A 23597-nucleotide genomic window follows, 5' to 3' on the forward strand; every position below is an offset into this window, starting at 1 on the left:
AACTCTAAGTGGAGGCGATGGGTAGGAGGGGGGATGCTGATCAACCATCAATGGAGACAGGTAAGTCAGCTGTATTTATACCCAAGTGTTGCAAATCTCGAACATATCCTATTAATGAAACTTAATTTAGTTGTTTAGAAAATGTCATTTTATCACATACAATATACAATTGTCTTTTATTTATTTCCAGAAATGATTCCTGTTCTAGCTCTCGAAAGGAAAGGAGCTGTCTTTCTTCTTTATCATCTTGATAATTCTGTGGAGTAATAAACACCTCAGGAAAGAGGCATTGCTTTAAACCAGTAGACAGAAACCTTTCAATAAACTGTCTAAGTGACACCGGTAAGGATTCTTTAAGCTTATTTAAGATGTTCCCAACAGTTCTCTCAGATTTTCCCTCAACTTGTCTACAAATGTCACTGAATTAGATTTTCTTTCTCATAATCAATTCATTATTCAAATTTTGAAATACCTGCTGAAACAAAATTCTTAATTTCAGTATCTGACATATTATCTTTTTGACAAAACCATGAATTATTAAAAAAAAGTGGTTCGTCAAACCCAAAATGCTCTTCTCTGTCTGTTTTAAATTGATTCCAGACACTTACAGTAGAACATTCTTATAGAAACTAGTAAAAGATAAATTTTAAACATTTCATTTGACATCAGCAATAATTGTCTGTCAAGTCCTCTTCCACCAGTGCTCCGTAAAATGGCTAAACTGAACATAATCCATGGCTGGGGGTTTCGATCATAAAGCAGTCTTTGAGCTATTTGCAATCTCATTTTCTTAACTTTTGAGCTCCGCTGTGCAAGATGGCCGCCAGTCCTGTGTCGCTGCACAAAATGGCCGCCAACCCAGCGCCACTCCGCGGCATGGCCGCCAACGCACAAGATAGCCGCCAGTCCAGTGCCACAGCACAAGATGGCTGCCAACCCAGCGCCAAGGAGCAAGATGGACGCCAGCACAGCGCCAAAGCACAAAGTGGCCACCAGTCCAGCGCCACCGTCCAGGATGGAAGCCAGCATAGCGCCAAAGCACAAAGTGGCCACCAGTCCAGCGCCACAGTGCAAGATGGCCGCCAGCTCAGCGCCAACGCCCAAGATGGCAGCAGAGACATTTTTGGATTATTTCTCCAGGCTGTCAAAAATCCTAGAGATTCCCAATACTGTTCACGTCACTTATACGGAGCCAGCACCACTGCACAAGATGACCGCCAGCCCGGAGCCACTGCAGAGGAAGGCAGTTACTGTGGACTTTCCTAAGTTGAGTCAGATTCCTGTTGACTTTCCAGAGTGGATTCAGGTGCCAGTTGACTTTCCAGAGTTGAGTCAGTTTCCGGTTGACCCTCCAGAGTCGAGTCAGGTGTTCATGGACCCTCCAGAGTCAGGGTTAGTCACCGTCGACATTCCAGAGTCAGGGTTAGTTACCGTTGACCCTCCAGAGTCAGGGCTAGTTCCTGTTGACATTCCAGAGTTGAGTCAAATTGCAGTTGACTGTCCAGAGTCAAGTCAGGCTCTTGTTAACCTTCCAGAGTCGAGTCAAGTGTCCATTGACTTTCCAGAGTCGAGTCAGGTTCCGGTTGACCCTCCAGAGTCGAGTCAGGTGCTTGTGGACCCTCCAGAGACAGGGTTAGTCACCGTTGACCCTCCAGAGTCAGGGTTAGTCACCGTCGACCCTCCAGAGTCAGGGTTAGTCACCATCGACCCTCCAGAGTCAGGGTTAGTCACCATCGACCCTCCAGAGTCAGGGTTAGTCACCATCGACCCTCCAGAGTCAGGGTTAGTCACCGTTGACCTTCCAGAGTCAGGGCTAGTTTCAGTTGACCCTCCAGAGTCGAGTCAGGTGTTCGTGGACCCTCCAGAGTCAGGGTTAGTCACTGTCGACCCTCCAGAGTCAGGGTTAGTCACTGTCGACCCTCCAGAGTCAGGGTTAGTTGCCGTTGACCTTCCAGAGTCAGGGTTAGTCACCGTTTACCTTCCGGAGTCAGGGTTAGTCACCTCTGACCTTCTAGAGTCAGGATTAGCTACCATGTACTTTACAGAGACAAGGCTAGTCACCGTTGACCTTTCAGAGTCAAGTCAAGTCACTGGTAATCTTCAAGGACAGAGTCAAGTCACTGGTGATCATCAAGGACTGAGTCAAGTCACTGGTGATCTTCAAGGACTGAGTCAAGTCACCAGGGATGTTCATGAACAAATGAAAGTCACCAATAATCTTCATGAGCAGATTCAAGTCAGCACCGATCTTCTGGAATCCAGTAGAAACACCATAGGATTACCAGAGGTTCGTCCTCCCATTGGTCTGGCCACACGGATGTGGTGGTCTTCTGCTCCGCCCTGGGAGGCTTCCGCCCTGACCACACGGTTGTGGTGGTCTTCTGTTCCGCCCTGGTGGGCATCACGTGATGTCCTTCATGGACTTTTGTTATTGTGTTTTTGTTTTATTTTGTTTTTCTGTCTGTTTCCTTCTTTGGACCTGACCCTCCATCCCTCCCCCTGATCCTCCGCCGGTCCACCACCCTCCTAGACTCCTTGTTTTGTGTTACACTTCTCTTGTCTCTGTCTTTACAATTTAACTGGTTGTCTTGTCTCTGTTTCCCCATTCTACCTGGTTGTCTTGTCTCTGTTTCCCCATTTTACCTGGTTGTTTTGTCTCTGTTTTTCCATTTTACCTGGTTCTCCTGTCTCTGTGTACTGTTTTCTGGTCCTCCGTCCCTCCCCCTAGTCTTCCGCCGCTCCCCCTCCCTCCTAGCTTCTTTATCTGTTGGGTTTCCCTTGGTTTCAGGTGGAGCATCTGGCAGCTGCTCCGTGGAGGAGGGGGTAATGTCACGCTGTCAGTCTATGTTTTCCTGGGTGTCCATTAGTGAGCTCACTTCTCCTTAGGCACTTCACCATAGGCACTATAATTCCTCTAGTCTGGTCCTGTCTTCACAGTAATTGCACTCCAGTTAATCGCACAGGTGAAGGCAATCTATTGTCATTAGTTTCCTTATAATTACCTGTCTTTCCCTGTTGTTTGCATGGAGTCCTTGCCCTTTGTGTACTAAACTTCTCATCTCCCGAGACTTACCCTTGCCTTCTCGTCCTCCGAGGTCCCTGTCCATTCCATCCGGTTCCCTCTTTTGTTTTGTTTGTCTCCTTGGACTGTTTGTTTTGAATTACCTTTTTGTTAAATAAACGTACCAGCAATGGGATCTCTCCCTCTGCTTGTGTTTCCCTGGTGCACGATCGTCACAAATTCTATCAAACTTGGCTCCAGATATCATTTTTTAACCCATTTTTAACCATGTATATTGTTTTTCTTTAGGAAAGGATTCTCTCCACAACATCAAGTGCATGATATATCAAAACATTTATAAGCACTTCTGATGATTTTGGTTGAGGCTCATCATGGTTCCTATCAACTGTTTGATCAATAGTGCAATTAAAATCTCCGGCTACAACTATTACTCTTTCTTGGGAAATTCCATTAATCACTTCTTTAATTTTCTAAAGTATTAAATTCTGTCAGATCCGACATAGGGGCATAAACATTAATAAATGAAAAAGATAAACCTTGCAAAATAATATCTACTTGCTGCATTCTACTGGGTATAATATCTATCATATTGAAAGCTTGTCCTTGAAGTTAAGCAGATATCAGAATTGCTACACCAGCACTAACATTTGACCCATGGCTAAGAAAAACTTGCCCTTTCCACTCACTTAGCCAATCTATCTGGTTATATTTATCAGTGTGAGTTTCCTGCAAAAAAAAAAAAAAAATAAATAAATAAAAAATATATATATTACACCTGTCATCTTTAAAGTTAAAAAATTAAAAAGAGCAGACATTTTTCCTAAACTACACCATCCGTTAACATTTAACCCCTTACCAGTCTCACCCCCCATTTTTTGGCATGGAGACAGAAATGACATACCCAAAATAAAAAGGTTTCTGGTCATGATTCTTTCTGACTAGATACATAATCAACATTTGTTCACAAAGCTGACACTTCAAAGTTTATTGTTCAGGAATCCGAATTACTCCGACTGTTATGATAATAGAGATATATAAGCTCAAACATAAAAACAAAAATAAAAATATTAAAAACTTATTTTAATTTTGTAGTAAAAAAAATTGTTGATTTACTGTAGGATATGAGTTTATAAACACAGTGTAGCTAAAGCCACAAGTCTACCAAAGCTTCATTTGAAATTTCATAATCCAATCTGTAAAACTGAATTTTATGAAATATTTTCTAAGGTCATGTCATGTGTGTTTTTGGAGCAGGCTAATCTGATTCATTTATAGCACTTGTCATCTCTATAAGATCTCACATGTAAACATTCCTGTGCTCTCTCTATGTGTGTCGGCTTTGAAAACTCCCTGTTTTCATGGTTCTATTGTTCTCACCAAGAGTCTTTCACACCTCCGCCAGGTATGACACATCATCCGCATTATTCTTTTATTGTTATTATTTTGTTTTTATTCCACCTTTGTTAGCCTTTGTTGTGGTATTTCAAGCTTTACAAAGCCACCAAGCAGCAATCTCGCTTCAGTCTCAGTATGCATTTAGCCCTTATTTATCAAAAGTATAAAAAAACAACAAAACATTTTCTTACGACTTACGTGAATTATTGTGACAGAAATGCATTATAAAGAAGAAATGCACCTGCTATTAATAGTATTAGAGCTAATGTTAGCATCAAGCTACATCAGACAATTTATGAAATTATTAGTACACTTTTACTCAAAACTCACTTTGAACACGATCGAGTGTTTGTAATAACATCCTTTTGCAAGCACGGGTGGAATTTTGTCGTTTACTATTGTAAAACTATGCTATTTATAGCCTTTTACATAACTGCACAAGTTAGCATTTCAGATGTACATTTTTTAAATTGATTATTATTTCTTTTTTTATGAAAATGCCCCAGATCTCAAGAAAATCTCATACCAAGCTTTACTATCATAATCGCGGGTTTATTATTCGGATATTTCATGTGTACAGAGGTGTATCAGTGTTTTTATGGGCAGATAACTACCAGGAAGTGTGCAGGAAGCATGTGACACGATGTGGCGGTGTCCGGTTATGACACTCTAAAGATTGAAAGGCGAAGGACCAATCAGACTCTGTCTGACACACAGCACGAGCACACAGGACTGCACACTCACACAGATCGCTGGGAGGCTATTTATCATCAGATCACGTCAATCAGTAGAAAATGAATACAAATTACGATTCTGTCTGAAGAAATAAGAAGTAAAGTATCTCAGTAGATATGCATATTTGGTCTGTAAATCCTTATTGACGCTGTTCAGTGAGTCTATGTGAACACAAATAAACCGCTCTTGACGTGACTGAATATGAATGGTTGGTGAATTTCTATTCAAAATGTAGCATAATACGGATTTATTATTTTGCACTCCTAACATAAATTAATAAATAGTTGTCACTGCAACAATGTTTTAACAAATTTTGTAATAGGTTTTATTGGTTTTGTCTCATCCAATTATCGAATGAATCTATTTAACCAGATCTTCTTTTTGAACCAGTTGAATCAGTTCACCAAATCGAACTGAATCATTTGAAATGGTTCGCATCTCCAGTATGCACTAATCCAAAAATTACTTAAGTTATTTGCTTTATAAACGTGCCTGACACTTCCTCTGATGCAAAATAAACCAATATCCAGAGTTATTAAACAATGATGTACATTATATGGAATATATATATATATATTTTTTTTTTTACCTTAAACCGCATAAACACATTGCATTTCACCAAATACACAAACTGATATTCCTTATATGAAACGTCATATGACCTATTTAATAAAACCTTAAAGTAAGGTTTTATTAAAGTACCTTAAAGGAAACTTCTTTCCAAGTTCATTTTACCATATGCATTGATCAGTGATTATATGTAAATAAATGACTATATTAAATCTGTTAATATGAACCAGCTTAATTCATATGGATTACTTTATGTATTTTTTTTTTTTTAATGCATGGAAGTTTTTGGTAGAATTAACTTTCAAAGGAGAGACAAAAAAAAAAAAAAAAACATCAATTTATAAAACCCTATTCTGGGTGTATTGCATAGATGTTGTTTTCTTGCATAATCCAATATCTGAATGAATTATTACTAAATCAAAGTTAAAAACATAATCGATTCACCATAAAACAAGATTTATGAGACTTTATATCCAATTATTCAATTTAGGCCAAGTGTAAAGTACCTCGAGCCAAAAAGGCTTTCTTCCTTAAGAACAAAATTCATATAGATTGCTTTGTTAGTAGTATCCAGTATACAGCAGTTCAGAATTAAGTAGTGTATAAGTGACATAACATTTTCAAATGGCAAAAGAACTATCATAATATATATATATATATATATATATATATATATATATATATATATATATATATATATATATATATATATATATATATATATATATATATATATATAATAGTTTTTGTCAAAAATGCAGGAAGGAGCCAAGTAACTGTAATCCATCTAAAATGTCTTCCACCACTTTCACGAAGGATAGGTGAATAAATTTGGCACAGATTAAATTAAAGCAGCAAGGGAAAGTAAAGTATCTCAAAAGTGAATTGGCAATGTCTCTTGGGAGAGGAGAGGAAAGGCCAGGCCTTCTGGACCAGAAAAAGATGCACAGATTGATTTTGATTTCTTTGGCTCTCTCTCATTCTGAGCATGTGTGCAGTTCCAATGGTTGCACCAAGTCCGAACAAGTGCCTTTTCCTTTTGTTCATCCATATCCAAATATTCTCAGCATCACACATTAAAGTTACTGCTCTGTTAGGTAAGAGAGAGAGACTTTAGCATAAGAAAGGTCTCTGAAGGAGATGGCGGTTATCATCCACGATGACTGTGACATGATCCCCAATCATTTGCTTGACTAACTCCTCTATCTGTATAACATTCCGGTTTTGTCTGCATTTCTGTCAATCACGTCGCTTTACAACTGAAAACATTGTGCACATCTTCTGACCGTTTTTTCTCCATATCCAGGTACCATAAATGGATTGTATTGCTCTGGAACATCATAAACGGTATTACAGAAGGCAATGGCTATAAAGAGTGAACAGAACTAGAAAGGAAAGCCAACCAAGAAATCCAACATGCAATAAAATCTATGACATTACATAACTTGATGACTCTAAGATGAGCTCTTAATAAGAACTGGGACTTGTTGCCCTCTAATGTGGCATAAAGTGTGTGTATATATAATGATAAAGACGTGGGAAGGTTTTGCCCCCCAAGTGTCTTCCTCAGTGTATAACCAAAGTAATACACTAACTAAAATTTAGATGTATTTACCCAAATAATTTTTAATGTAAAATATTACTGTATTTTTTCTCTGATTTTCCTGTCCATAAGAACATATTTACTCATATTTGTTACCAACAACAGTGTAGACCTTGATTTCAAAGAATATGCAAATTCTTATTTGATTATGGTACAATAAAGGTATCTATATAGTTTATTAGTAGTAGTAGTATATTAATACATTTATTAATTCATTAATTTATTCATTCAATGTCTCTTTACTTTTTCCCAATTCAATGTCTACACAAGAAAAAGTAATTTAGAATGTTAGAAATATTAAACACATCAACAAAGAAAGCTTTAACTATAATAATTTTAATCTGAAATAAATTCCTATAATAACATTAACCATTTATTTATTTATTTATTTATTTATTTATTTATTTATTATTTTTAATATTATTATTTACATAAAACCATAGATCTTTTATTTTGGTGAAAACTTTAGAAAGATCTTGTAACGCCACGCCAGCAGAGGGAGCCCTCTCCCGAGGACTGACTGTGTTCCGCTCCCTCTGATTCACCTGTACTTCCTGTTTGTTAGATATTTAAGCATGGCCGCAACCTCTATCACATTGCGAAGTATTGCCAGCCTGTCTGCCTTACCGAGTGTTTTTCCCATTGCCATTGTTTGCCTTCTTGTGTATGATCTTTGCCTGGTTTCCCTGTTTCTGTCTTTGGATTTGCCCACTGCCTACTGTTTGGATTTGTCTGCTGTGGATGTTATTAAACTGCACATGGATTCTAATGCCGCCTCCGCGCCATTACAGATCTTAGCTTCTGTTTTGTGACAACAGATTTATAAACCCTTCTCGTTACAAATGTATGGAAGTTGTTTCATGCATGTTGCATTTATTAATGAATGTTATAATAAGCACAAGTTCACTCCAAGACACCAGACCATGTGCTGTTCATGTGTAAAAGACAGTGTTGCACTTCGATTAGGATTGTTTATTTTATTATTATTTTTTCTTATGGACCCAAAAACGCAGATTTTCAACTGTAGAGAAGGGTTAGAAAATTAAAATAGAAAATAATCATTCCAGATGTAGAAATGTTTCTTTTATGAGCAGAGCAGTATGAGCGAACCACTAGGTCACAGCCTAATTTCAATTCAGAGACATGTTTCTTCATTTCTTACTTTTATTTGCACTAGGGTTGGATATGTCAACAACCCCATTTTTCTCAAGGGCAAACATCTCTCCCATGATCAGATGGAAGTTCATTGTAAGTCCAGACCACCTCCTTTGACATCAATAACAGTTATCAAAAAAAAAAAAAAAAAACTACTCTAGCATAGCCGGATAAAATATTGAAATTCATATGAAGCCTTGAGAACAAATGCAACTTTAGTGCATTTGGCATTATTATGGGGAGGCAAATTTCAGAGAGGAGAATTGTGCAGCACTCGTAGTGATGAGGCTCAAATGGAGCCTGATCAGTGGATTCAGCGTCATTCACCGTGGCCTTTATCGTACGCCACCGACGTCCTTCTGCCACACAAAAGCCTTCCATTCAGCCCGGGCCACACTCGCTTTGATCACAAGCTACTTCAAGAATCATTTAGGCTTGCAGAGACCACTGCCAAGAAGTAAAATCCACTGCCTGCAATTTCTGATCAAATATTGTGCATGATTCAGTAGCACATGTAATGCATCTTGTCTGCTGAGACGAATACAGATGAAACGGTAGATGGAAGACATATTCAGCTTTTCTCTTCAGATCTCTACAAACTGACTTTCAAACCCCCCTCAGGCAAAAGCAATGACAGAGGCCCTTTGTGTTCCATGCACAATCATCTCACAGCACATTTGGGACTGAAAGCATTTGTGTTTATTATAGTATTTGAGAGTTTGAAGTCATAATATCAATTGATCGCATTGAGGAGGCAGAAAACCGCTTTATATATAAAGGCTGCATTTATTTGCGTTGACAAAATAGAGTACACCAGTAATATTGCAAACTTGTATTATTATATGTTTTCCATTTTCATTTATTTTATTCATGAGGTTCCAGAAATCATTGTGATATGCTGATTTTGTGCTCAAGAAACATTTCTTTTTAATGTTAAAACCACAGAAAACTTAAAAAGTTTGGGGTGAAGTTGAAAGTTATTGTTCAATCAATCAATCAATCAATCAATCAATCAATCAATCAATCAATCTATCAATCAATCAATCAATCAACCAATCAATCAATCATTCAATCATTCTTTCAACCATTCTTTCAATCATTCAATAAATCAATAAATCATTCAACCAATCAATAAATCAATCAAATAACTAAACTACAACATTTTAAGTAGCTATTTTTATAGCTAACATTCTACATTTATACTTATATTCTGAATATATTCTTTGTTTTTTTCTTTAGTTCATCTCAAAAATGCTCTTCTGCATGACTTTGGTCCTCTTGGTAAGCAAACGCCATACAAATTTTAAAGAAAAGTTTAATAGTGGTAAAATATTGGCTATGATGGAAAAGTGATACAAATGTTGTTTAAATATATATATATATATATATATATATATATATATATATATATATATATATATATATATATATATAATGTATACTTAATTTTGATCATTTAATTGTTTGCAAATAATTTTGCAATTTTATTTTTGTATTTAATTAAAATTATTTAATAGAGTATTATGTGAGAATACATATATTCATAAATGCTATACTCCATAAGAATGCAAATATTTTTGTGAAATGTATTTGTTAATGTGGTGGTTAGTTGATTGTGTTTATGGGGAGCCGTGTAGCATAAAGAAGCATAAGACCGCACACTCACTTGCAGGTGATTCTTTATTTATTTATTCATTTATTTATTTATTTAAAGTGTTCAGTCTATACACCACTGTTGAGTTTCTTGTTCTATGAAGCCCCTCCCTCAGAATTATGCAATGAGCTCTGATTGGTTATTGATTGGCCCATAGTTGAGAAAAACACTCTGCAAAAAAGAAACAACAATAAACAGAAAAAGGAATGCGAAAAAAGGCTTAATATCCAGAATTGCAATTGTTGTTTTTTTTCTTCCAAACAAGCACTTACTGTACATTTAAAAAATTGTACATTTCAGTATTCTTTTTTTTTTTTCAGTTGTGCACTTAGGGCCACAGATACGGCAAGTTACAGGGTGTCAGAAGTAAGTACACAAAATTGAAATGCTTGCCAGAATAACACAATTAAAAATCAGTTAGATTGTCAGGGCCAGTTATTTCCTAAACACCAGTTCAGCTGGACTGCAGGGAAGATCAGTGTGGACAGGCGTAATGGAGGTTGCAATCAAGTGCACAAGTAGACAAACTCATGAAGTGAACAATAATGGCCCATTAATTATTGAGCAAGATGATTCTACATCGGAGACACACTACATCACCAACATGCCAACAAACATGGATCCAAACAACCAACACTCTGCCAACTTACTGATTATAGTAACTAATCGTAATACCACCTGAGTTTCCATGGATCTCTTTATGATTCTAATGACCAGGCTGAGAGCAGTGGATAAAACAGTGGCATGTTATGTTGTTTTGGGTGGAAATCTGTGAGATTATTTCCACAGACCTTGCGTTTATCAGTTTCGCCCCCTCCCCATTTTAGATTGAATTTTCCGTTGATTATCCTTGCATGATAAATGGTGCAATAGGTCAACTAGTGAAATCTAGTATAACAACAAAACTACGCAAGAAGCTATCTGCATATCTTTTAGCTATGCCTCATTAAAAATGCCATTTGAATGTCCTTGGGTAAAATACTGACAAAATTATCCTTCTGGTAGAACTTACCTGGATACTCAACTCATATATATATCTCTGTGGACAGGCATCGTCAGTCTTCATCTAATAAACATTCCTTTTTCCCAAGTTCTAAAGTGTCTTGCATTAGACAAAAGTCACTCAAGTCATGTATGAGTGACAACTGTGAGGTAGAAGAGTGATCGATTTGTCTCAACAGATACAGCGAGCACAACCGAGGAGGAAAAATGGACTCGAAACAGGTTGTAGAGTTCCAAGACGAAATAAACTTGAGCTGACGACAGCTATTGACGGGGTTGAGAGGAGCTGTCGGACCCCATGTGTGCGTTGAGATGGATGACTGTGTGTATATGTGCATGTGTGCGAGCCTTTGACCTCTGTGGTCGAGGTGGAGCTGTGTGTTTGTGGTCTTCTGGTGTGTTCTGACAGCCTAATGAAAGAGGGGCAATCAGAGGAGTTCACCCCCCATGGACAGCCCTCACAGCAGGCACACATTACACCAGCCGCTCCTGATTAACCGCAGCCATAACCTCTTTAAAAGACAAGCCGCGGGACCACAACACCCCTCCCCGCCATGCTGTCCCATCACCCTGTCCATAGTTTGTCTCTTACTTTGTATCTTCTCCCCTCGCACCACATCCACACTTATTCACAGTCCTCACAAACATGCCCTCAGATGCTGCCTTTTTTTTTTTTTTTACTAAAATGTGTACTTCCTGTACACCTGCTTGACTCGCGAACAATGCAAGGAGAAATATTCACACTGAATTGCACTACTTGTTTGTTTGTTCAGTGGTTTAGTTAGTTTTAGGTGAATGGTACTCTCCTGCTGACTCATATTAAACAAATTCAGATAAAACTTTTGTTTAGGTATGTGTAGGTTTTGTTTAGTATGACTTCACAGTCAAATAAAATACATCAATAAAATAATACATAAAAAATGCAACAATAGATAGATAGATAGATAGATAGATAGATAGATAGATAGATAGATAGATAGATAGAAACTGCTTACCAGAAAGTTATCAGAAAAAAGTAAGCTACTTTGTGATGTTTAGTGTTAAATATATTAAAAAAAAAATACCTTGACTGTAGTTGAACTAATTAAATTTATGAGATAAGTAGCTTTCCAACAGCGAGGGTTTTCCTGTTTTTGGCACTGAGAATGGGCTGATTTGGGCCGTGTGAGTTTGTGATGGGAGCGCTAGCATGTGGTGTGTAGGTGTGGTGAGATCAGCCCGCTTCCAGACACAAACTCACCAAAACACAACCAAACTACTCAGGGTGACGCGGTCCAACTGAAAAAACTCCAGTTTGGTAACAACTCATTTGCATAACATGTTAATTAACTTCATTATTCTTAAATCGTTCTCTGTTTGTTAAGCACATAAAACTATTTAGTCAGTCGGTCTATGTTTATCTACAATACCAGTCAAAATGTTGAAAAACACACTTGACTGAATTGATCTAGCTTTTGATTTTAAAATCCATTTGATGTAAAGGCATGCTTAAATGATTGTAATGATAGCTGTGATTAGTTTCAAATTTGGACACTGCATAAATTCTATAATTCCTTTCTCATAGATTTAACTGAAGAAAGCAAATCATACAAGTTTGGAAAACATCAGCTTGAGAAAACGATGACATCAATTTTATTTTGGGGCAAACTGTCCCTTTAAATGTCCAAATATCATTCAAGGCTGCTGTACATGTGCTAGGCTGTCATAACATAACATCCAGTGCGTTGTGATTGGCCGAATGCCTCAAGCGTGTGACGAAAATGTTACGCACCACATGATGACGTAGATATGTGGGGGCATGTTAGAACAAGCTGTTTTAGGAGGGAGTGGTTGAACTTTTTGTAAAGAATATCTCTCTGGATTTCGAGACTATAGTCTTCGCAACTTTACAGAGCCTGTAACACTCCAAAGAGAAAGGGAAAATTTTAATTGCATCATATGACCCCTTAAAGAAATTACAATTTGCACTGTATTTCCATTACAAGCAGTAGCAAGACGTGTTGTACTGAGAGTTTACAATACTCAGTGTCCATGCCAATCCATTGATATACTTAGACTTATTCAGAAACTGAATTAACTCACTCAAGTCAGGTAATAGCTTCAGACTATTTCTGAATGTCGGTGTCAGATGTGTTTACAGCACAAAAACTGCTCATGAAATTTCCTCATTGCATTAAGAGATTGAACTCTTCATTGTTTGACTGTCTCTGAGATCTGATTATAAGGAACGCACCAAGTTAATCAGTAGAGCTGAATAAAAAGAAAAGAACCAGTTCATTGTCTGAGATTGTCTTGTCTCAGATTCATTAGTGAGGAGCAATGGAGAAAACGTTTAAGGTGCCCACTTAATAAAATTAGAAATTGTATTAAGAATTGCATTGAATTAATTCAATAAAAAAATGTATCCTGTTGATTGTGAAGTTAATGAATATCTAGAGAAATAATATTGCTGCTATTCTTGAGAGTAATCCACTTGCTGCCAAAAGTCTCAAGTAACAGGTAAGGCTAAGTGAGCAAAAGACATCAAAAGAGATGTTTGTTTTTGTGAAAAGTGGGGACATCCCATAGTCGTAATGGTTTTTATTCTGTACAAACTGTATATTCTATGGACCTAAACCTAACCCTCACAGGAAACTTTGTGCATTTTTACTTTAAAAAAAAAAAAAACTAATTCTGTATGATTCGTAAGCGTTTTGAAAAATGGGGACATGGGTTATGTCCTCATAAGTCACCCTCTCCTTGTAATACCTGTGTCATACCAATGTCATTATACACAGTTGTGTCCTGATATGTCACAAAAACAGGAGCACACACACACACACACACACAAATTTCATTTTATTTCTTTAGGTAAGAATGTGTTGTTTTTGAAGAGTGCACAAGTCAATATGTGCTCAAGCCCTGGGAAATTCCATAAAACGACAATAGAAGGAACCCATGATTTTATGAAACACATGGAAATAAAGAAAAACACTGGAAAAGACAATTAGCATCCTCCATCATCAGATCCCTTGTTAATTGTTTACAGTAATAATTTGACATTGTATTAGTTTTGAACTGATTAATTAGCAGAAGTTTTTACTGCACCATCTGTGTGACATCATAGACCTATTATAGACCTTAGGGTTATGCCATATTATTATTATTCCATAATTTGTAAGCAGCATAAGGCTGATTATAAACTAAATAATGCTTTTAAAATAGACTTTCAAAACAGGCTTGTATTTAACTTGGTCCCACAAAATCTGATGTCTGCATGTTTCTACAGATAACGTGGAACTTCAAGTGAAGACGGATGAGTCCAGATGTTCACAAGAGATGGAGAGGCGATGAGAGATAGTAAGATGTTCTTTCAACCCTCCTGTCTTTCACAGAAATACAGAATTGCACATACTGTACTTCCATATGCTATGAAACTTTCATAAGAATAGCCATGCTGGTAACATCCTGTATGATGTCTTACATGTAAACAACCTTTATAAATATACAGTATAGCTTCATGTACGGTTGAAAACTTTCACAATCAGTGAGGGTGAAAGGTGTACCATATATACACACAGTACATGATATACTATACATACACACTAAACCATTTAAATATATGAAGAGTGCATGATGTTCTATATAAATGATGAATTGGGTAATAATTTGAAGCATGTTGGGTCTTTCAGTATGTGCCAAGAGATTTCAGAGGAGCGATCATTATGCTGCAGTTCTAGATGTTTCACCCAATCTAATCACATGTGTGCTTTCTAACAATGTTTCCAAGTGAGCGCCGGAGCACATTACCAGAACTGTCTTTGCATATCGAATTAACTCTGGATATTGTTGGAGGAGGTGGGTAAAATAAATCCTAAAATCTGAAATGACCCATGAAATGGTTCTTTCACTCCAGTCCATTTTCAAAACAAATTGCTGGCCTTTCTAGGGCCAAGTCACACACAGCCATCACAAAGGCATGTGATTAGCACTAAAATGCAATAATTCCTCAAATCAGCAATTCTTATTCAACTCTCTACGCAATCAAAGAGCGGCTGCTCCTGATTCCCGGCTTTAATTCACACTGAGTGATAGAAAGATTTTCCCCGCATAATGTCACAAACTGATAATTGTAGTTATTGTTTGAATGCACCGTGTAAATAGACTAAAATGTGAATTTTAATCAATAATTTGCTATTTGGATCACAGTATGGTACATAGCATGATTTCCTTAAAATAAAATTACAATGATTTTAAGAACAGCTTCAGTTAAAAAAAAAAAAAAAAAAAAATGTTATATGGTGTAACCATCAAGTGAGAAGTAATAACAGTTAATTTTAATTTTATTACGAGTACATATCCAAATGCATTTATTTAAAAATAAATATTAGTTATAATAATAATACATAATAGTCCACATTAATCTGACACTGTGAAGTTAAGATAAAAGTAATTCCACCTAATGTTTTTTTTTTTCTTTAGAAAAAAGTTCCTACCGACAAAATAAGAAAAAAGAAAAACTCTTTTCAAAACAGATCCTTGAAACCGGGTGTCACAAACGTAGCCTTCAGATCAGGATCAAACAGTCCTTTGCTTTGACACCACTCTCGTTGCTACGACTTATTCAGCCGAGAAAAAGCTGAACAATTATTGATTCCCCTCTCTTTCTACATACTGGAAAACAACCAGCCACCCACCATACCTAGTGACCGACCAACAATTTTATTTAAACTGTGAAAATGTATACTTTATATTGAACTGCATCATTCATATATTTATTCTTCTATTATGTAACAAACAAATTGTCCTATGTTAAAATTTGTCATAAAATGCAGTAAAGTCACAATGGTTTAAATCATACAAATTAATTCTGAAACAGTATAAATTTAAACCATTAAAACATTTTTCTCATTGGTAAACTATAGTCTTTGATTGATTGATGCTAACTCTCCATGTGGTGACATTTGGTTCCCAAAACATAAGGAATACCAGGTACACACACACACATGCACTCACACATGCACACACTTCTCATAACCACTAACAAAGCTAACACCAAACCACGGTCAATAGGCAACCAGTGTAACCACACAGGCTCTACCAGCGCTCCTGAAACACAGACTCCCTGACAGGACTGTGTCTCATTACACAAGCTCTTTCTGCTTAAATGCACAGCTGAGTTCACTTCCCCTCTGCCATGCAGAGTAATTATGCGTAATGACATGCTAATGGTGCCCTGGTACACCGCCGATGCCTGTGCTATCAGTAATCACTCACTGTCAGCAGAGGTCAAATATTTGCAAGTAAGCAGCTTAAAGGCACCTTAGTTAATTTCACAGCTCAAACTACCAAAATAAAAAAAATAAAAAAAACTTTCTAGCTACAGAGGTTGTGTAATGTGCAGGTGTCTACTAAAGGCTGAGAGGTCTATAATTTCATCAGGAATATTTCTGAGTTATGAAACGTTGGCTTCTTGTTGTGAATGGCATCCGGTCTCAGGTGGTAAGGCCGCAGATATTGTGCACAAAATTGGCGACAGCCAGATGAAATAGTCCATTTTAATATAACTGCCTGGGTTTTGTGCAGCTTGCAAGAGTGAGGGTACATGTGGTTTTATCACAAACTAATGTTTACAATGTACTGGCCTGATGCACTGAGTGCATCTGAGCCCCAATGACGGTAATCACCGGATTTAACATCGGTTTGCGGCAACAAATCTTTAAAGATTTGCAGGCACAAAGCTGTCACAGGTATGGTGCCCTATGGTACTGTACAGAAGCTAAGAAGTACATATTTATAATAATATGCAATAATACAATACAGCAGAGTTTGTAAGCTCATGTTTTAGTTGTGTGTTTTAATGTTTGTTTGGTAGTTGAAGTTGCAGTTATACATGCAAGTTGTTTTCTCTATCGTTCTGCGGTAAGTGAATATGGAGTCTGTAATAACCCTAACATGGATTTTACTGCTTATCGCATGTCTTCACATAACACCTGTGAGATCTACCGCGAGGCTTCAGTATAGCCGTGAATTTCTGCTTCAGTGGCACCGGTCTTATTTTGTTCGATACCCAGTGGATTTTTATAAGATCAGAACATCTTGTGAATCATGGCGGCTTTATGGAAGATGTTACCATGAACAATGATGGATTTAAAACACGGAAACTGTGGAAGAGAGGGAAGAGGGGCAGTGTGCGGCTATGTTTGGTTTAAAAGCATTTTGAAAAATGGGGACATGGGTTATATCCTCATAAGTCACCCTCTCCTTTTAATACCGGTATCATACCCATGTCATTATACAGAGTTGTGTCCTGATATGTCACAAAAACATACACACAATTATGCTTTACTTGATGAAGGCAGGGATAGAAACTATAGTCTCTGTCCCTAATATGAGATAAGACATCACACAAAATAGCATTTACTGAGAGTGAATATATGAAAGACAAGGAAATACAGCACAAATAATTATTTAGTGAGGAAACTTTCACTTACACACACACACACACAAAGAGAGAGAGAGAGAGAGAGAGAGAGAGAGATGTATAAAAATCTTCAAAGCAGCTCAAAAAGAAAAACACTATGAATACAAACTTTTAATTGGATATGTGCTGCTGCTTCTTAAAATATTCAGAAAAATTTAAATCAGTGAAATTATCCTGCTTTTTCTGCTTTTGTGCTCACATTAGTTTCAAAGAGACACATTTCTGAGAATGCCTTTGTTTTCACAGGCACTATTTAAGACACCATTGAAGCTTTGAGCTCCTTCTGAAACGTGTGATCCATTAATTTATGTGAAAAAGAAATAACACAATCACATTAAAAATAGAGTAGAAGAAGTAATATTGTGAAATATTATTTCAATTTATATCTTAAAATGCAGTATATTTTCGAGAAGCCAATTATTATCTATCCATATTCTTCTTATAATAAATATTAAAAAGTTAAAATTGTATTGTATTATAATACTCTGAGTTAGTGATCTGCCGTAAGTATGATTAATACTTGGCTTACTGAATATGATATATGTTAGAAAAAGGTCTGTTAAGCATAACACACTTGGAACGAAATCAAACGGGAAGAAACCTTGACACTGCTGGACAAGGCTCATCTGCTTGGAAGCACTTTGCTTTCTCCATTACCAGCAGCGATGGCCTCGACTGGGCCTGACCTTCCCCTCTGACGGGATACTTTGAGTGGGTCACGCAAAAGCCCGGTGGGGTTTGCTACCAACATCACTCTCCCACTTGCTGGAGTTTTCCTTGGACATAAACACTGATGAAAAGGTTGATTCCTCGGTTCTGCATACACAATGACCTGGTTTCCCTTCCTGCTTGCTGGAGCAGAAACACAGTGATCCATGCAGCAGACAAGCATCTGGCTGAAGCAAAACGAGTGGAGCAGATCCAGCCCGAGGGTCTGTCTTATACTGACCCATCATCAGAGTGAACGGCTGTAGAGTTTAATGACGGGCCCGTATGGCATGCAAAGCTACAACACCAGCACACAGATGCTTAAGAAGGTGAAACGGACAGATATATAAAAACAGATAGATAAATAACACTTTGGAAACTTTTTTTACTTTCTAATCATCAAAGTGTCAACACTGTTTCTGTTCCTTGAGCAGCAAAGTTAACATATTAGAACGATTTCTGAATGATAGGTCAGAAAATGGTTATTTTAAATAAAAAAGGGTAGTGTTTCATAATATTATTATTATTATTTTTTTTACTGTATTTTTAAATAAACAATTGCAGCCCTGGTGAGCAAAATATGCCTATTAAAAAAAAAAAAAAAAAAAAAACATTGTAAAAAAAAAGTAGCCATATATAGTCATATTAGTTAATATACAACCATTCACACCATTCACAACTCCTGCATCCAGCCCTGAATGCCTCTCCAAACAAACGTTCACACCATTAGCAGCTCCTGCAACCCATCCTGAACACCTCTCCAATCAAGCACTCTCACCATTCACACCTCCTGCATCCCCCCTCTCCCCCACACCTGCAATTCAGATCAGCGAGGATGCGGTGCGCCAGGTCTTCCAGAAGCAGAAAAGGAAAAAAGCACCGGGCCCAGATTGTGTTACACCAGTCTAAAATCCTGTGCTGAACAGCTGGCCCCCATCTTCACAAAGATCTTCAACAGATCGCTGGAGCTGTGCGAAGTCCCTTCATGCTTCAAACGCTCCACCATCATCCCCATCCCTAAGAAAAACAAAATTACAGGACTAAATGACTACAGGCCTGTGGCTCTAACGTCTGTAGTCATGAAGTCATTTGAGAAACTGGTGCTGGCCCACCTGAAGGACATCACTGGGCCCTTGCTGGATCCTCTTCAGTTTGCCTACAGAGCAAACAGGTCTGTGGACGATGCAGTAAACATCGGACTGCATTATGTTCTGCAACACCTAGACAGACCGGGGACTTATGTGAGGATCCTGTTTGTGGACTTCAGCTCGGCCTTCAACACGATCATCCCAAACCTCCTCCTGCCCAAACTAAATCATCTCTCCGTGCCCACCTCCATCTGTCAGTGGATCAACAGCTTCCTGACGGACAGGCAGCAGCTAGTGAGGCTGGGAAAATAAACATCCAGCACCCGTACAATCAGCACCGGAGCTCCCCAGGGCTGTGTTCTCTCCCCACTGCTCTTCTCCCTGTACACTAATGATTGCACGTCTAAGGACCCCTCTGTCAAGCTCCTGAAGTTTGCAGACGACACCACACTCATCGGCCTCATTCAGGATGGTGACGAGTCTGCTTACAGACAGGAGGTAAAAAAAAGCTGGCTGTCTGGTGCACTCTCAACAACCTGGAGCTTAACACGCTCAAAACAGTGGAGATGATTGTGGACTTCAGGAGAAACCCCCCTGCACTCCCCCCACTCACCATCATGAACAGCACTGTGACTGCAGTGGAGTCATTCAGGTTCCTGGGCACCACTATCTCTCAAGACCTGAAGTGGGACAATCACATTGACTCCATTGTGAAAAAGGCCCAGCAGAGGTTGTACTTCCTTCGCCAGCTGAGGAAGTTTAACCTGCCACAGGAGCTGCTGAAACAGTTCTACTCCACCATCATCGAATCCATCCTCTGCCAGAGATGTATAGTAACGAAGTAGAACTACTTCACTACTGTACTTAAGTAATAAAAGGCAGTATCTGTACTTTACTAGAGTATAATTTTTTTCTCCTACTTCCACTTTTACTTCAGTACATATTTTCGCTGAGTTTAATACTTTTACTCCGATATTTTTTTTATGTGCTGCATCGTTACTCGTTACAATTATAAAAATGTTACGAATCATTCCATTACAAACCACTGCCAGAACTGTAGATGGCAGGTTTGATGAAGCTGGCACATCATTGAGCGAATCAAGCGATTGAGAAGACTGCGCATGCTGACTGAACTGCTGTGAAGAGAGAAATGAACACCGAGCCGAGCCAGATAATGACTCGTTCACGAGTCAAGAACCGGTTGCATCGGTTCTCGGATGACCAGTAACGTTAGTTCTTTCTGACAGTTCGATTCAATAAACCAGTTGAAGAAAACAGTTCTTCTGTTTTCTTCTGTGTATCGGTTTGCTTTACGCTAAATCACACATGTGCAGTATCATCAGCTCCTCGGTTCACGAATCGGATGCGTCTGACAGAAACGGTTCTTGACTCGTGAACGAGTCATTATCTGGCTCGGCTCGGTGTTCATCTTCAGTTCTCTCTTCACAGCAGTTCAGTCAGTGTACTGTTTGAGTCAATGAATTACTCCGGGATATTGGTTTGTTTTAACTCAGAGGGAGTGTCAGACACATTAAACAAGTTAACAGCTTAATCCATTTGTGGATTAATGCGTATTGGAGACGCGAACCATTTAAAACGATTCAGTTCGATTTGGTGAACTGTTTCAAAAAGATCCGGTTTACATCAAATGATTCGTTCGCAAACCGGATATCACAAACTGCTTTGTTTTGAACTGTCTTACAACAGACACTGAAGAGAAGACAATGCTGAATAAAGTCGTAGTTTTTTGCTATTTTTGGACCAAAATGTATTTTCGATACTTCAAAAAATTCTAAATGACCCTCTGATGTCTTACGGGTTTGAAACAACATGAGGGTAAGTTATTAATGAAAATATTTAGCAAATTGAGCTAACTAACCCTAGTAACCGTTTTTTGTTTACAAGAAGTTACAGTCAAAGGAATTGTGATTGTCCTTTAGGTTAATCATTTGAAATAGTAAAAACAATATGTTCAAACTTTTGACTACTTTCTTTAATAACTACATAACACAATACTTCTACTTTTACTTTCAGTACTTAAGTAGTTAATTTTAAAATAGACTACTTGCAATACTTAAGTACAAAAAATGTTGAATACTTTAGTACTTCTACTTAAGTATGGTGCTTAAAGAGCACTTCAACTTCTACTCAAGTCACTTTTTTGATAGAGCACTTGTACTTTTACTCAAGTATGGGTCTCTAGTACTTTATACATCTCTGTCCTCTGTACTTCAGTAACTGTCTGGTTCAGCTCAGCTTCTAAATCTGACCTCAGAAGACTACAGAGGGTAGTCCGGACTGCTGAGCGAATCATTGGTACAACCCTCCCATCTATTCAAAAACTGTACTTATCCAGAGTGAGAAAAAGGGCTGTCAAAATCACTCTGGACCCCTCACATCCAGCACACTCCCTCTTTGAACTGTTGCCATCTGGTCGACGCTACAGAGCACTGAGCACTAGAACGACCAGACACAGGACCAGTTTCTTCCCCCAGGCAATCCATCTTATGAACAGCTGATAATAACTGCGAACACACTACACTTTATATTTATATACACATACACTTATTTATCTAACACACATACTTAGTATACACTTAAATTTTGCACATAATACACATGTACATACATATCTGCATTTTGTAATATACCTGCCTATAATTGTCAATTTGTATATTGTCATTCACTATCTACTTATTTGTATTTTTTATTCTTTTTGTTATGTGTTTTATGTTCTGTCGCTGTCATTCTGTTGTACTGTGGAGCTTCTGTCACGAAAACAAATTCCTCGTATGTGTAAACATACCTGGCAATAAAGCTCATTCTGATTCTGATTCTGATATATTATGATAACCATGAATGAACTTTAAATGCTGTTGAACTAAATTTAACAATTTTAACCTTATTGTAAAGTGTTACCATGACTTCAAATTTAATGTAAAGATGTCACGTACGGTGATACAAGAAACACGGGAGAGATCCAAATGCAGGTAAAAGGTTTATTGAGGAGCAATCCAAAAGGGTAAACAGTCCAGGCAGGGTCGAAACCAGAAAATCCAATAAACATAAAAACAAAACAAGAACACATGGGAAGAGCAGACTCTGGAAGGTATTACAAGTAAGACATGGACTCCGTGGCACAGACTCAGACAGACTGGGTATAAATACACAGAAGGAAAATGGGGAAACAGGTGAGGACAGGTGGGGAATAATCAATTAACTAAAACAAGGAGGAAGGTGACCAAATAAGGGAACAGGAAGTGATAAGGTGACAGACACCGTGGGAACGGAGGACACCTAGTGGAAACCCAGGGAACACAACCCAGACACTGTGACAGAACCCCCACCCCCCCACCCCCCTCAACGGAGCGGCTCCCAGACGCTCTATGATAGACAAAACAGAGACCAGGAGGGAGGTGGACAGGTGGAGGCTCAGGGGGAGGGACGGACGGCCAGAAAAGAAAAGCATGGGGAACAAGTACCAGAATGAAAACACAACACAGGGAGACCAGGAGGGAGGAGGACAGGTGGAGGCTCAGGGGGAGGGACGGAGGGACAGACTAACAGAGGGGAACAGGGACAGGAGTGAAGACACAAAACAAAAAACAAACAATAACATGAAGCCCCCCCAAGGGCGGAGCAGATGACCACCACATCCTTGTGGTCGACGTCGGAGTCCCCCAGGGCGGAGCAGAAGACCACTACACCCCTGTGGTTGAGGCCGGAGTCCCCCAGGGCGGAGCAGAAGACCACCACTGCCATGTGGTCAAGGAGGAAGCCCTCCAGGGTGGATCAGACCTCCGTGCGGCTGGACCAGCAGAACGACAAGGCTCTGGTAATCCTCTGGTGTTCTTACTGGATTCCAGAAGATCGGTGCTGGCCTGACTCTGTTCGCAAAGATCAATGGTGATTGGCACTTGTTCATGAAGATCACCGGTGACTTGACTCAGTCCTTGACCATCACCGGTGACTTGACTAAGTCCTTGACCATCACAGGTGACTTGACTTGACTCTGAAAGGTCAACGGTGACCAGCCTTGTCTCTGGAAAGTCCATGGTACCTAGCCCTGACTCTGGAAGGTCATCTGTGACTAGCCCTGACTCTGGAAGGTCATCAGTGACTAGCCCTGACTCTGGAAAGTCATCGGTGACTAGCCCTGACTCTGGAAGGTCATCGGTGACTAGCTCTGACTCTGGAAGGTC

At 38.5% G+C, this 23597-nt stretch overlaps 1 pseudogene; it reads right to left on the reverse strand.

Moving 5' to 3' along the window:
- The window catches only part of LOC113055632 (bis(5'-adenosyl)-triphosphatase-like), a 165232-nt pseudogene that overhangs the window by 131806 nt on the left and 9829 nt on the right, over window positions 1-23597 (reverse strand).

Source organism: Carassius auratus, chromosome 36 (genome assembly GCF_003368295.1).
Source record: "Carassius auratus strain Wakin chromosome 36, ASM336829v1, whole genome shotgun sequence".
In the NCBI taxonomy this organism is placed as follows: Eukaryota; Metazoa; Chordata; class Actinopteri; order Cypriniformes; family Cyprinidae; genus Carassius; species Carassius auratus.